The 12,976-nt window shown below is 44.8% G+C and overlaps 1 protein-coding gene and 1 non-coding gene across 2 annotated transcripts in view; both read right to left on the reverse strand.

The window, feature by feature from the left end:
- Positions 1-12,976, reverse strand: part of LOC126429858 (LON peptidase N-terminal domain and RING finger protein 3) — a 198,451-nt gene that overhangs the window by 151,407 nt on the left and 34,068 nt on the right. The gene's annotated exons all lie outside the window — the stretch shown is intronic.
- Positions 85-159, reverse strand: Trnaw-cca (transfer RNA tryptophan (anticodon CCA)). The gene has a single exon. It is a non-coding gene; the product is annotated as a tRNA-Trp (tRNA).

Raw genomic sequence — 12,976 nt, forward strand, 5'->3', positions numbered from 1 at the left:
AGACAACTCCTCGACTGAAGAAAACTGGAATGAACAAATGAAAGATCAAAACAATGGTGAAACTTCCTGGCAGATTAAAACTGTGTGCCGGACCGAGATTCGAACTCGGGACCTTTGCCTTTGGCGGGCAAGTGCTCTACCAACTGAGCTACCCAAGCATGACTCACGCCCCGTCCTCACAGCTTTACTTCAGCCAGTACCTTGTCTCCTACCTTCCAAACTTTACAGAACCTCTTCTGCGAACCTGGTTCGCAGAAGAGCTAAAGTAACGCTGTGATCTCATACGGTAGCTCAGCGTGTTCGGTCAGAGAGCCGGTTGGCCTCTGTAATAAATAAAAACTGAGTGGAAGGATCAACAAACTAACTTGAACAGATGTCATTGTGACGTCCGCAACGACCAAACAACGATCAACAAGGAGCAAAATGAAAAAAAAAAAAAGGCTGGTAGAGCACTTACCCGCGAAAGGCAATGGTTCCGAGTTTGAGTCTCGGTCCGGCACACAGTTTTAATCTGCCAGGAAGTTTCATATCAGCGCACACTCCGCTGCAGAGTGAAAAATCTCATTCTGGAAACAATGCTGATTTGCTTATTTTGACCGTAGGAGTAACGTGCACAAAGAATTTGTTCTCCCGTACAAACTATTAAGTGTTCCAAGTATGTTCTTGAAAGGCTCAGGGAAAGGGTGAATCTAATGAGTCCAGACAATGCAGACAAGTGGAAGCTGCCTCATGACAACACTGCATGTCACACAGTCACTTCCATAAGGAACTTTTTACTTCAGAAGGCGTAAGTGTTGTTCCACACCCGCCCTATTTACTTGATCTTAGTTCTTGTGACTTTATTCTTTTCCCGAAATTGAAAAACGTGTTAAGAGGATGTAATTTTGGGAATCTGGAGAACGTTCAAAATAATGTAGCCGACATCAGTTGAAGCCTTTCAGCGTTGGTACCAAGACTGGAAACAATGACTCTGCCGGTTCACACCTACCGAAGGGAACTAATTTGAAGGGAACCATACTGTTGTTTGGAAAAAAAATTGGTGGATAAAAAAATCAGTCTCATTACTTTTTTCACACGCCTTGTAATCTTTCTTCCTTTACAAAATTCTCAACAATATATTATTCAGCGATGACGTAAAACATCGGACTGGGCCGTTCCCCTGTAATCTCTCCAGAGGATTAGGCTATGGACTGACTGGCTGACACACTCCCCCTTCTTAATTACATTATTAAGCAAGATGAGCACAACTCTGTACTCTAGACGTGCGACGTACTGGTATGCAGTTAAACTACACGGATGACATGCACCGTTTTCAATTTGGCAGTTCGTCTCCCTCTATGGTAATCTGGACCACTATCGTCATTTACGTTGTGGTGTCTTGCCATGCTGCTGTACCATTCCCTGGCAGCAAGTCCTGTGTTGGTTACGAACCAATCTTATTTAAGCGCGACCACTACTTCAGTGGTCTATCTGCATTCAAGAATATCTAAGGTAATTCAGTTGGAATGTTTCCTCCGAATGAGGCTCCAAATCTTTCACTCTGCAAGTTGTCGTCCGCTGAAAACCGGACGAATGTTACGAGACCGCTGTTGTATTTCATTCAGGGAGACATCAAACTGTATGATATTGGTGACAGTAACAGCCAACAATACATATGCTTTAATGGCGACATTATAGCTTCGAAACCGAGCAAACACCGTGTTCACTTATGGGATAAAGAAAAGACAGACTATTCATCGCTATCAGTCATTTGAAATCCACTGCTGTGTAACGTTATGCATGGGAAGACTAATCTAGGATTAGTGTCTTCGGAACATTACTCTACCGTCCTGCGGCACCATCGAGGCTTTATGTGCTGATAGTAAAGAACTCTAATATTTATACGAAATCAGTACTCCTAACCATGCACCTACCATTCTACACTCACCATGTCTTCACTTAATGTGGAAAAGTATTCCACAAAGACATTTTAGCTCTTGTCTACATTATTTACTCAATAGCTGGCTTCTTATTGTCCCAGATACATGACTGAGCTACACATTAAAGAAGCTGTCACTAAATGAGAAACTTAACAATAGTAACTATATTACGTTAAAATTTTGGCATTTCATACGTTTTGCTGAACGCGTAATTTTAAGAACTTTCAGAGGAGGAGGAGATTAGTATTTAGCGTCCCGTCGACAACGAGGTCATTAGAGACGGAGCGCAAGCTCGGGTGAGGGAAGGAAATCGGCCGTGCCCTTTCAAAGGAACCATCCCGGTATTTGCCTGAAGCGTTTTAGGGCAATCACGGAAAACCTAAATCAGGATGGCCGGAGACGAAGAACTTTCAGAGATTTGCCGTGTTAGACTAATAAGTAGCTGACAGAAGAATCAATATAGTACTAAAACGCAAAAATTTTCTTCAGTGGCGATCACACTGTTTAATTTTTTCGCAGAATAACTTTCGCAAAGAGGGAGATTTAGGCCACTGTGACTAATTAAGACAGTTTTCAGAGGGAAGTGAAAATATTCCATGCGTTACGAGGTAACGAGTACGAGATTTCCTTTCACAGGAATCGTGGCAGAGCTTGGGCTTGGAGACAGCAAGTTACTGTGCCTGAAAAGGCTGCTTAAGTGAACAGAACCGAGAATATGGGAGATCCTGATTACCGTGAGAGTAACCTGTACCGCGCAATGTGGGCTGAATGCTGTGGTGGTGACTTGTTTTTGGAGTAAATATATATATTATTGTTGTATGTCAGCTGACGAAATAAAGTCCTATTTACGCTACAACGTACTTTGGTGAGCCCATTGGATGGCGAAATCAAATGATCCCTGCAGAGAAAGACAATAACAGATAGGTATTGTCACGGTAAAGAATGGATTAGATAAAAGAGGCACTTGGGTCCCTCCTTATCAGCACTCGTAAAGCGTTAACTGACGTTTACGTTCACGTCGCATCAGTCCATATTTCTGTCTCTCCTGCTGTAGACAGCTACTAGCAGAAATTCTAAAAAAAAAAAAAGTCCGTAAATCATTAACCTAAGCGACTGAGCACCGTTCTCCGGTGATATATATTTTGTCAAGTACTATGATTTCAGTTTCCGACAATGCCTTGCATATTGCAAAAGAAACACCTATTTACCAAATACAGCATTCTTAATACTAAGAGACCTTTACTGCCTTTTCCATGCCCGAGTTCATGAGTTCTAAATTACTTCCATCCGCAAAGACCGGTTATACTTCTTTTGTCTTTTTTGATTATTTACATCATTTAGTCCGATAGTTTGCATTCAACACCACTATTTGCTGCCTCGTCCATTTCTCAAAGTATTGCCTTTGTCCCTCTCTCATCTTACAACCTCGTACTTCCATTCAGTGTTAATAACGTAATTCCCGGCACTTCCTTGCCATAGTTTACTTATCAAAGTTTTGGTTCAAAATGGCTCTGAGCACTATGGGACTTAACATCCATGGTCATCAGTCCCCTAGAACTTAGAACCACTTAAACCTAACTAACCTAAGGCCATCACACAGCACCCAGCCACCACGAGGCAGAGAAAATCCCTGACCCCGCCGGGAATCGAACCCGGGAACCCGGGCGTGGGAAGCGAGAACGCTACCGCACGACCACGAGATGCGGACTCAAAGTTTTGGGTCTATCTTCTTTATTCTTCCTGTTCGCTTTCAAATAAACTACTGTTTAATCTGTTATGAGTTTTAACTTCTGTTTCAGAAATGTTGCAGTTTCTCCTTCCACAAATTTTCAGCTCCTCCATTGTAGTTTCTCTCCCGCCTGCAAAGAAACTCTTATCCGTCCATTGTCGAACAGGTGGTGTCGTCATAGCAAGAGGAAGCTGATTTCCTAATACAGTCACTGAATTTTAATAGTAAACAGTAATCTGTTATGAAATTTGATTTTTGCCTTTTCCTGCTGTCTCCTCCAGAGAAACGTATGGTTCCCATACAGGCACTTCAGTTAATGCCGGCCGTAGTATGTGTTAGTCGCAAATAAGTACTCACTCCTCCATTCATTTTTTCCCGATATTAACCTTTCGTCGATATTGAGGACAACAGAGATGGAGCTTCAGCTCTACTGGGAGTAAATGATGAACGGTGTTTGCCTTACATTGTTTACCAAAATGATGATGAAAGTGTAGCCTGGCAGGGGTTTGGGCATTGCTCATTTACATCTACGTGATTACTCTGCTGTTCACAATAAAGTGCCTGGCAGAGGGTACAATGAACCACATTCAAGCTGTCTCTCTACCGTTCCACTCTTGAATTGCACGCGGGAAAAATCAGCACTTAAATTTTTCTATGCGAGCCCTGATTTCTCTTATTTTATCATGACGATCATTTCTCCCTATGCAGGTGGGTTCTAACAGAATGTTTTCGCAATCGGAGGAGAAAACTGGTGATTGAAATTTCATGAGAAGATTCCGTCGCAACGAAAAACGCCTTTCTTTTAATGACTGCCACTCCAATTCACGTATCATGTCTGTGGCACGGTCTCCCCTGTTTCGCGATAATACAAAACGAGCTGCCCTTCTTTGTACTTTTCGATGTAATCCGTCAATCCCACCTGATGCGGATCCCACACCGCACAGCAACACTCCTGATTAGGGCGGACAAGCGTGGTGTAAGCAGTCTCTTTAGTAGACCTGTTACACCTTGTAAGTATTCTGCCAATGAATCGCAGTCTTTGGTTTGGTCTACCCACAATATTATCTGTGATCGTTCCAATTTAGGTTCTTTGTAATCTCTAAGTATTTAGTTGAATTTACAGCACTCAGATAGGTGTGACTTATCGCGTAATCGAAATTTAGCTGATTTCTTTTAGTACTCATGTGAATAACTTCACACTTTTCCTTATTCAGGGTCAATTGCCACTTTTCTAAATCATGTTGCAAGTCGTTTTGATCATCTGATGACTTGACAAGACGGTAAATGACAGCATCATCTGCAAACACTCTAAGACGGCTACTCAGACAGTTCAAGTGGTTCAAATGACTCTGAGCACTATGGGACGTAACATCTGAGGTCATCAGTCCCCTAGAACTTAGAACTACTTAAACCTAGCTAACCTAAGGACATCACACACGTCCATGCTCGAGGCAGGTCCGTAGCGGTCGGGCGGTTCCAGACTGTAGCGCCTAGAACTGCTCGGCCACTCAGATTGTCTCCTACGTCGCTAATATAGATCAGGAACAATAGATGGCCTATAACACTTCCTTGGGGAACGCCGGATATTACATGTGTTTTACTCGAGGACTTTCCGTCTAGTAATACGAACTGTGACCTTTCTGACAGGAAATGACGAATCCAGTCGCACAACTGAGGCGAAACTCCGTAGGCACGCAGTTTGGTTTGAAGACGCTTGTGAGGAACAATGTCGAAAGCCTTCTGGAAATCTAGAAATTTAGATAGCACTGCAACATCTTAGGCATCTTCGCTCGAGCAGAGTTAGAGTTACAAACAATACTCAACTCGTGAGATTATCTCGCCGCATATATTTGCTAGAGAAGCTGCGTCCTTCAGCTCGTGTTGCATAGTAATACTGGCTGAAGAGATCATTAGTCTCAATTGTCAGAGTGCTACAATCGCGCGGCTGGCAGTCCGAAACTTTGCCGCGAACTCAAAGAGTCTTCCAGGAAGAAATCGTCATGGGAGCAGGAGGAACTTCGCCTTCGCAACGCGATTGCCGTGACTGAAGAACTGCGCCGTGGTTGGCGTCCGCAGTAGCGGGCAATCACGGCACAGGTGGCCCGCTACGGTCTTTTGTCCGCACAGCCGCCACCGCCGCCGCCAGAGCAGCGCTCTGGGCGGACATCTTCCGGTGGCCAAAAGGCACACGTCAGCAGTCCACACTCAGCGACCAGCAGTCCTCTCGCTTTTTTTTTTTTGTTATTCTCTCGCCATGGACGAAATTTATCGGTCTGGCACAGAGATGGCGTTCATATCAATTATTCTTGTTACGCTGGTACGCGTTACGCAATAGAATAAATCAAATGTCGGCTTGCTTTGTGGAGTAGCCGCGCTGCGTGTGTGTTTCGTTCAAATCAGTACACTGGAACATTACGTCGTCATGAAGTTCTTCGTTTTCGACGGTTGGTCGTCAACGGAAATTCATCCCAGGTTGGTGAAGGTTGGTAAGGAGACATTTTTTATACTTTTAACAGTTAAGAAATAGGTAGGTGAACCTAAAGGTGGCCTAAGTCTTTTGGAAAAATGGACGTCACAAACCTACAGCCACAGAAGAAAATATCACGAAAGTGCACGATGTAATACTGGAGGTTCGGTGACTAAAAGTGTCTAAAATACCTCACTCCAGAAGAATATCAGCAGAAATGAACGGTTAATTCTAACAAAGACGTGTTAAAAATGGGTTCTGCATTTTTACAATAACGAAGGAAAGAAGGCTGGTGATTTGTTCATCTGCATTTCATTTCAAATGGTCATAATTACGTCTTTCACTCCAATATCTAGACACATTGCGTATTCCCGTGTTGGGAAACCTAAACCGGTACGGCCAGTAGGGTAATTGACATCCGATCGTTTCGAACACGGGTCCAGTGGATTAATCATTGCACCCCCTCATTCGACCAGAGAAAAGGAATGAAGTGCAAACAAAAGAAATGAAGTTGCAGCGATGAAGTAGTGGGTTAGGAGGCAATGATGATGAAAAGACCTGATAATATACACTACTGGCCATTAAAATTGCTACACCAAGAAGAAATGCAGATGATAAACGGGTATTCATTGGACAAATATATTATACTAGTACTGACATGTGATTACATTTTCACGCAGTTTGGGTGCATAGATCCTGAGAAATCATTACCCAGAACAACAGCCTCTGGCCGTAATAACGGCCTTGGTACGCCTGGGCATTGAGTCAAACAGAGCTTCGATGGCGTGTACAAGTACAGCTGCCCATGCAATTTCAATACGATACCACAGTTCATCAACAGTAGTGACTGGCGTATTGTGACGAGCCAGTTGTTCGGCCACCATTGACCAGACGTTTTCAATTGGTGCGAGATCTGGAGAATGTGCTGGCCAGGGCAGCAGTCGAACATTTTCTGTATCCAGAAAGGCCCGTACAGGACCTGCAACATGCACTCGTGCATTATCCTGTTGAAATGTAGGGTTTCATAGGGATCGAATGAAGGGTAGAGCCACGGGTCGTAACACATCTGAAATGTAACGTCAACCGTTCAAAGTGCCGTCGATGCGAACAAGAGGTGACCGAGACGTGTAACCAATGGCACCCCATACCACCACGCTGCGTGATACGCCAGTATGGCAATGACTAATACACGCTTCCAATGTGCGTTCACCGCGATGTCGCCAAACACGTACGCGACCATCATGATGCTATAAACAGAACCTGGATTCACCCGAAAAAAAATGACGTTTTGCCATTCGTGCACCCAGGTTCGTCGTTGAGTACACCATCGCAGGCGCTCCTGTCTGTGATGCAGCGTCAAGGGTAACAGCAGCCATGGTCTCCGAGCTGATAGTCCATACTGCTGCAAACGCCGTCGAACTGTTCCTGCAGATGGTTGTCGTCCTGCAAACGTCCCCATCTGTTGACTCAGGGATCGAGACGTGGCTGCACGATCCGTTACAGCCGTGCGGATAAGATGCTTGTCATCTCGACTGCTAGTGATACGAGGCCGTTGGGATCCAACCCACCTATTCCATATTCTGCTAACGGTCATTGGATCTCGAGCAACGCGAGCAGCAGTTCGCGGAACGATAGACCGCAATCGCGATAGGCTACAATCGGACCTTTATCAACGTCGGAAACGTGATGGTACGCATTTCTCCTCCTTACACGAGGCATCACAACAACGTTTCACCAGGCAACGCCGTCAACTGCTGTTTGTGTATGAGAAATCGGTTGGAAACTTTCCTCATGTCAGCACGTCGTAGGTGTCGCCACCGGCACCAACGCTGTGTGAATGCTCTGAAAAGCTAATCATTTGCATATCACAGCATCTTCCTCCTGTCGCTTAAATTTCGCGTCTGTAGCACGTCATCTTCGTGGTGTAGCAATTTTAATGGCCAGTAGTGTACTTGTTTTGCTGATGAGACGCAAGCACATTAACACTGTCTAATTCTTTGTCGAGGTTTCTAGCGCTTGCCGTACACGGATGAATATTTGCAGCGGAAGAAAGGCAAAGGTGGTGAGGGCTGGAGTGGGGGTAGGCCCCAAGGCACGGCTCAGCGGGCGTGCTTTTGCAGACTTTTTCAGCGCTAAAACGGTCGCGCGCGATACCCGGTACAGCGGCGCCGGAGCGTCACGTGGTCGCGCGCGGCGCCTTTACGCAAGGCTCACGTGCGTGGTCGGGTGCCGCGGAGCGCACGCAGCTGCAGCTGCCAGCCTCCCCCGCCGGCACGTGACCTCCACCCCCACCCCCGCCGCCGCCCCCGTAGCGCTTTCTTTCACAGCGTCACACAAAAGCGGTGAGCCGCCCAGCTGCCTCTGCTCGCCTTGTGTTTACGCGTGCCCACGCGTATCACTTGCGGCCAGACAGCACTACCAATTACACCACCACATTCTCAGCTTTCAAATCTCCACACGAGTTTGGAACAGGAGCATCAGCAGTTCTGTCTCGTGGCAGGTTCAAACACGCTACTTCGCCGCCTCTGCCTGTGCGCTGAATTTCAGACAACGTAACTGCAGACCTCTTCGAATAATTCTCAATTAAACGGTTATACCAAAACAGGTTTGGCTCTGCATACAAAAGAAAGACCTGAACAATATTTTTTTTATATCAACGTCCAGAGTCACAATACTTCATCTACATCTACATCCATACTCCGCAAGCCACCTGGCGGTGTGTGGCGGAGGGTACTTTGAGTACCTCTATCGGTTCTCCCTTCTACTCCAGTCTCGTATTGTTCTCGGAAAGAAAGATTGTCGGTATACCTCTGTGTGGGCTCTAATCTCTCTGATTTTATCCTCATGGTCTCTTCGCGAGATATACGTAGGAGGGAGCAATATACTGCTTGACTCTTCGGTGAAGGTATGTTCTCGAAACTTCAACAAAAGCCCGTACCGAGCTACTGAGCGTCTCTCCTGCAGAGTCTTCCACTGGAGTTTATCTATCACCTCCGTAACGCTTTCGCGATTACTAAATGATCCTGTAACGAAGCGCGCTGCTCTCCGTTGGATCTTCTCTATGTCTTCTATCAACCCTATCTGGTACGGATCCCACACTGCTGAGCAGTATTAAAGCAGTGGGCGAACAAGCGTACTGTAACCTATTTCCTTTGTTTTCGGATTGCATTTCCTTAGGATTCTTCCAACGAATCTCAGTCTGGCATCTGCTTTACCGACGACCAACTTTATATGATCATTCCATTTTAAATCACTCCTAATGCGTACTCGCAGATAATTTATGGAATTAACTGCTTCCAGTTGCTGACCTGCTATATTGTAGCTAAACGATAAGGGATCTTTCTTTCTATGTATTCGCAGCACATTACACTTGTCTACATTGAGATTCAATTGCCATTCCCTGCACCATACGTCAATTCGCTGCAGATCCTCCCGCATTTCAGTACAATTTTCCATTGTTACAACCTCTCGATACACCACAGCATCATACGCAAAAAGCCTCAGTGAACTTCTGATGTCATCCACAAAGTCATTTATGTATATTGTGAATAGCAACGGTCCTATGACACTCCCCTGCGGCACACCTGAAATCACTCTTACTTCGGAAGACTTCTCTCCATTGACAATGACATGCTACGTTCTGTCTTCACAAAAAGTCGTTAACTCTTTGATAACGGTGTAAAGATAATGGCAAGCCGTAGCAGCTTAAATGTACGTACGATGTCACTTACTGAAATCGGTATTAATAACCTTCCTATATATAGACCAATGGCACTTGCAACTGCCAGCGCATCGACAACGAAACCACTGCCCCAGAAATGCTAACATCTCGCTCAGAGCGCAAACAATAAAAGAGTAATTTGTGTTGTTCGTGAAGGGGACCGCCGGAAAAAGGAACGTGTTTCTGTTTGTCAGTGGAAACGAGGAAATTTGTTGAATTAGAAATCTCACTTATGAACAAGACAGCTGACCAGAATACGGTTAGGCGACTGGAAACCTATTTAGTATCTTCCCTCTATTTCTTGCACGAATGTACGAAACCGAGACCACATTCCCAGCAATTTTGATCTGCAAGCCTGTCAGATTAGCAGTTCAATGATTAGATGTTCGACACCAGGAATATTTTCTGCCTCATAATGAATTTTAAGTCTGAAAAAATTAATGTGGGCAAAAATACGAACCTTACCGTCGTACAGACAGACAGAGGAATGTACGTCTCTTCACAACTGCATTCCACAGCAAGGCGCAAGGGTATTTTTGATTATTTTAAGTTGTGTCCCCGTGTTTGCATGAAATATGATTCCAAAACTCACTTATATATTTGTGTTTTGCTAGAAGATAGCTCACTAGAAAAATAATACCTTAGCCACAGCATTCCAATTTACGAGATGCCACATGAAGAACAAAATCGGTGCAACTATTGTTTTCAACGGTGGGACAGGTAGATAATAGGAAGGAGGAGTGAATGAGGAAGGAGGAAGCGATCTAGCGTACTGCAAGCACATCAGAAGAACCAGCTTACGACCTGCTTCTTGTGAATTATAAGCACTGCTGCTCTCTCGCAGTGGTGAATGACATACACCGTTTGAGGTTTCATTTACATCATCCGGGTAGGACTCTACCATTTACCATCCTGCCATCATCCGAGAACTATGCACCTTAGAATACTACAGGAATTTACCCTGGGTTACAGGTTTCTCATCGCCATGTATCTTTTCAAACTAAGATTTAAGAGAAGAACGACTAATGCCACAGTAACTGTCATAACGGCATATGCACTGTTTCGCCTTAAGTAGAACCTACTTTTCTTTCAATGGAAGAAGACGACATCGTAATTTGTCTCAGTGTGCTGGAACGAACACCAACAGAGCTAATAGTTTATCTATTAAAATGGCACAATTTTCGTGTCTAATACAATTCAAAAATGGTTCAAATGGCTCTGAGCACTATGGGACTTAACTTCTGAGGTCATCAGTCCCCTAGAACTTAGAACTACTTAAACCTAACTAACCTAAGGACATCACACACATCCATGCCCGAGGCAGGATTCGAACCTGCGGTTCCAGACTGTAGCGCCTAGAACCGCTCGACCACTCCGGCCGGCAATACAATTCAAACACCAGTGGTAGTCATATGGAAACAACAGCGTTGATGACCTGGATATTTCGTCATTGCTCGTTCTGGAAGAACAACTTCTGTTTCGCGACGCAGGCCCTTCCCCGTCACTCCACAGTGCTAGGTTACGACTGGAAAAATGAAACCACGCTCGTTAGAAAGGAATACCAACATGATACACTTAAAATCGTGTGCGCCTTCCGCCTGAAACTAATTCATGCAAGACAGTCCCGCATTACCTCGTGTGAAACTGATGTGATTATTGGTGGGTTGTAACGTTACTGGCACCGATCAGAGTTCTTACATTCAAGGTCTCGTTTAAAAACTTTTTTAAATATGCTTAAAGCGCTATTCGAAAACTCCAAAACGCGTGAGAAATGCCGACTGGTTGCTGTTCTTTACGATATTATTTTTATTACGTGCGACGTTCGTTGATGGGGTGATAAATATCACTGTAAGTTGCTCAAGTTTGTTAGCATTTACATTTGTAATCGGTAGGCACCTTATTGTGTGTAAGAGACGCTGCTATCAAAGTGGTTGAGAAGGAAGACTTTCTGCGATATCAGTAAAGCACTTTTTATATTCATACAGCTGACGAAAGACCTATACATTTGGAAGTACGATTTGTCTCGTTTTTTATCATATGAGAATGTGCTAGAAAGTAAAAAATTTATGAAGGGTTAAAATAAAACATGAGGCCGTTGCTCATGGGCATGAGCTCGATACCGGTCCCAGGATCATTCTGCAAAATGAATGTCCCATGCGAACGTGAGACTGAAAAGGTTCGAAAACTGGTTTACGGAAATAAAGAGATATATCACAAGTGGCTAGCCGCTGTATTCTGTATTTATACTGCATGTCTATATTAACGTGCCTTTGTGGGTCATCCTGCAGATGCGCGTATCGCTCGTCTCTGAAGGGAAAGAGTTTTCGGAAATGTGTCTTGTCGATGTTGTTCGGGAAGACGCTGAGTCCGGCGGGACTGCGGTAGAGAATCCAGAAGGGAAGCGTGGCAGCGCGCGAGCTGACAGCTGAGGACATTAGGCAACCGGCGCCGTGAGTCAGCGGGGCTGTACGTAGCCTTTGTCTGTACTGGACCGAGCTCCGGCACCGTGGCTGTGTGACCGCGAGACCAGGCCGATTCGAGTCGGCGGCGTGGTGGTTACGTGGGGAAACGGCAGGCAACAAGTGTACACTTTACGTTATTCTCATCTCAGACGGTGCTTTGTGTATGTCTACAGGGTGTTCCAAAGATCGAGAGCAAATCTTCAGAAATGGATTCCTCATACAGTAAGAAAAAAAAAGCATATTAGATGTAGGCTCTAAAACGCATACCTTAAGAGCTACGAGCACCTATTCATTTTCGATACTCTGAAACAGATCTCTTATACTGCAAGCTCTTTGCTTTACATATTTTGGGAGAAGGTAGTACGAAAAAAAAAAAGGTAAATGGCTCTAAGCACTGTGGGACTTAACATCTGAGGTCATCAGTCCCCTAGAACTTAGAGCTACTTAAGCCTAACTAACCTAAGGACATCACACACATCCATGCCCGAGGTAGGATTCGAACCTGCGACCGTCGCGGTCGCGCGGTTCCAGACTGAAGCGCCTAGAACCGCTCGGCCACACCGGCCGGCAAAACGAGAAACACATGTGTAGTAAAAATGTGATAGAAGCGTATATCTCAAGAGAATAATCATTTGTTGACCTTCGCTATTGTGAAACACATCTTTTCTATTTATAAAG

This window comes from Schistocerca serialis, chromosome 1 (assembly GCF_023864345.2).
Source record: "Schistocerca serialis cubense isolate TAMUIC-IGC-003099 chromosome 1, iqSchSeri2.2, whole genome shotgun sequence".
NCBI classification, from domain to species: Eukaryota; Metazoa; Arthropoda; class Insecta; order Orthoptera; family Acrididae; genus Schistocerca; species Schistocerca serialis.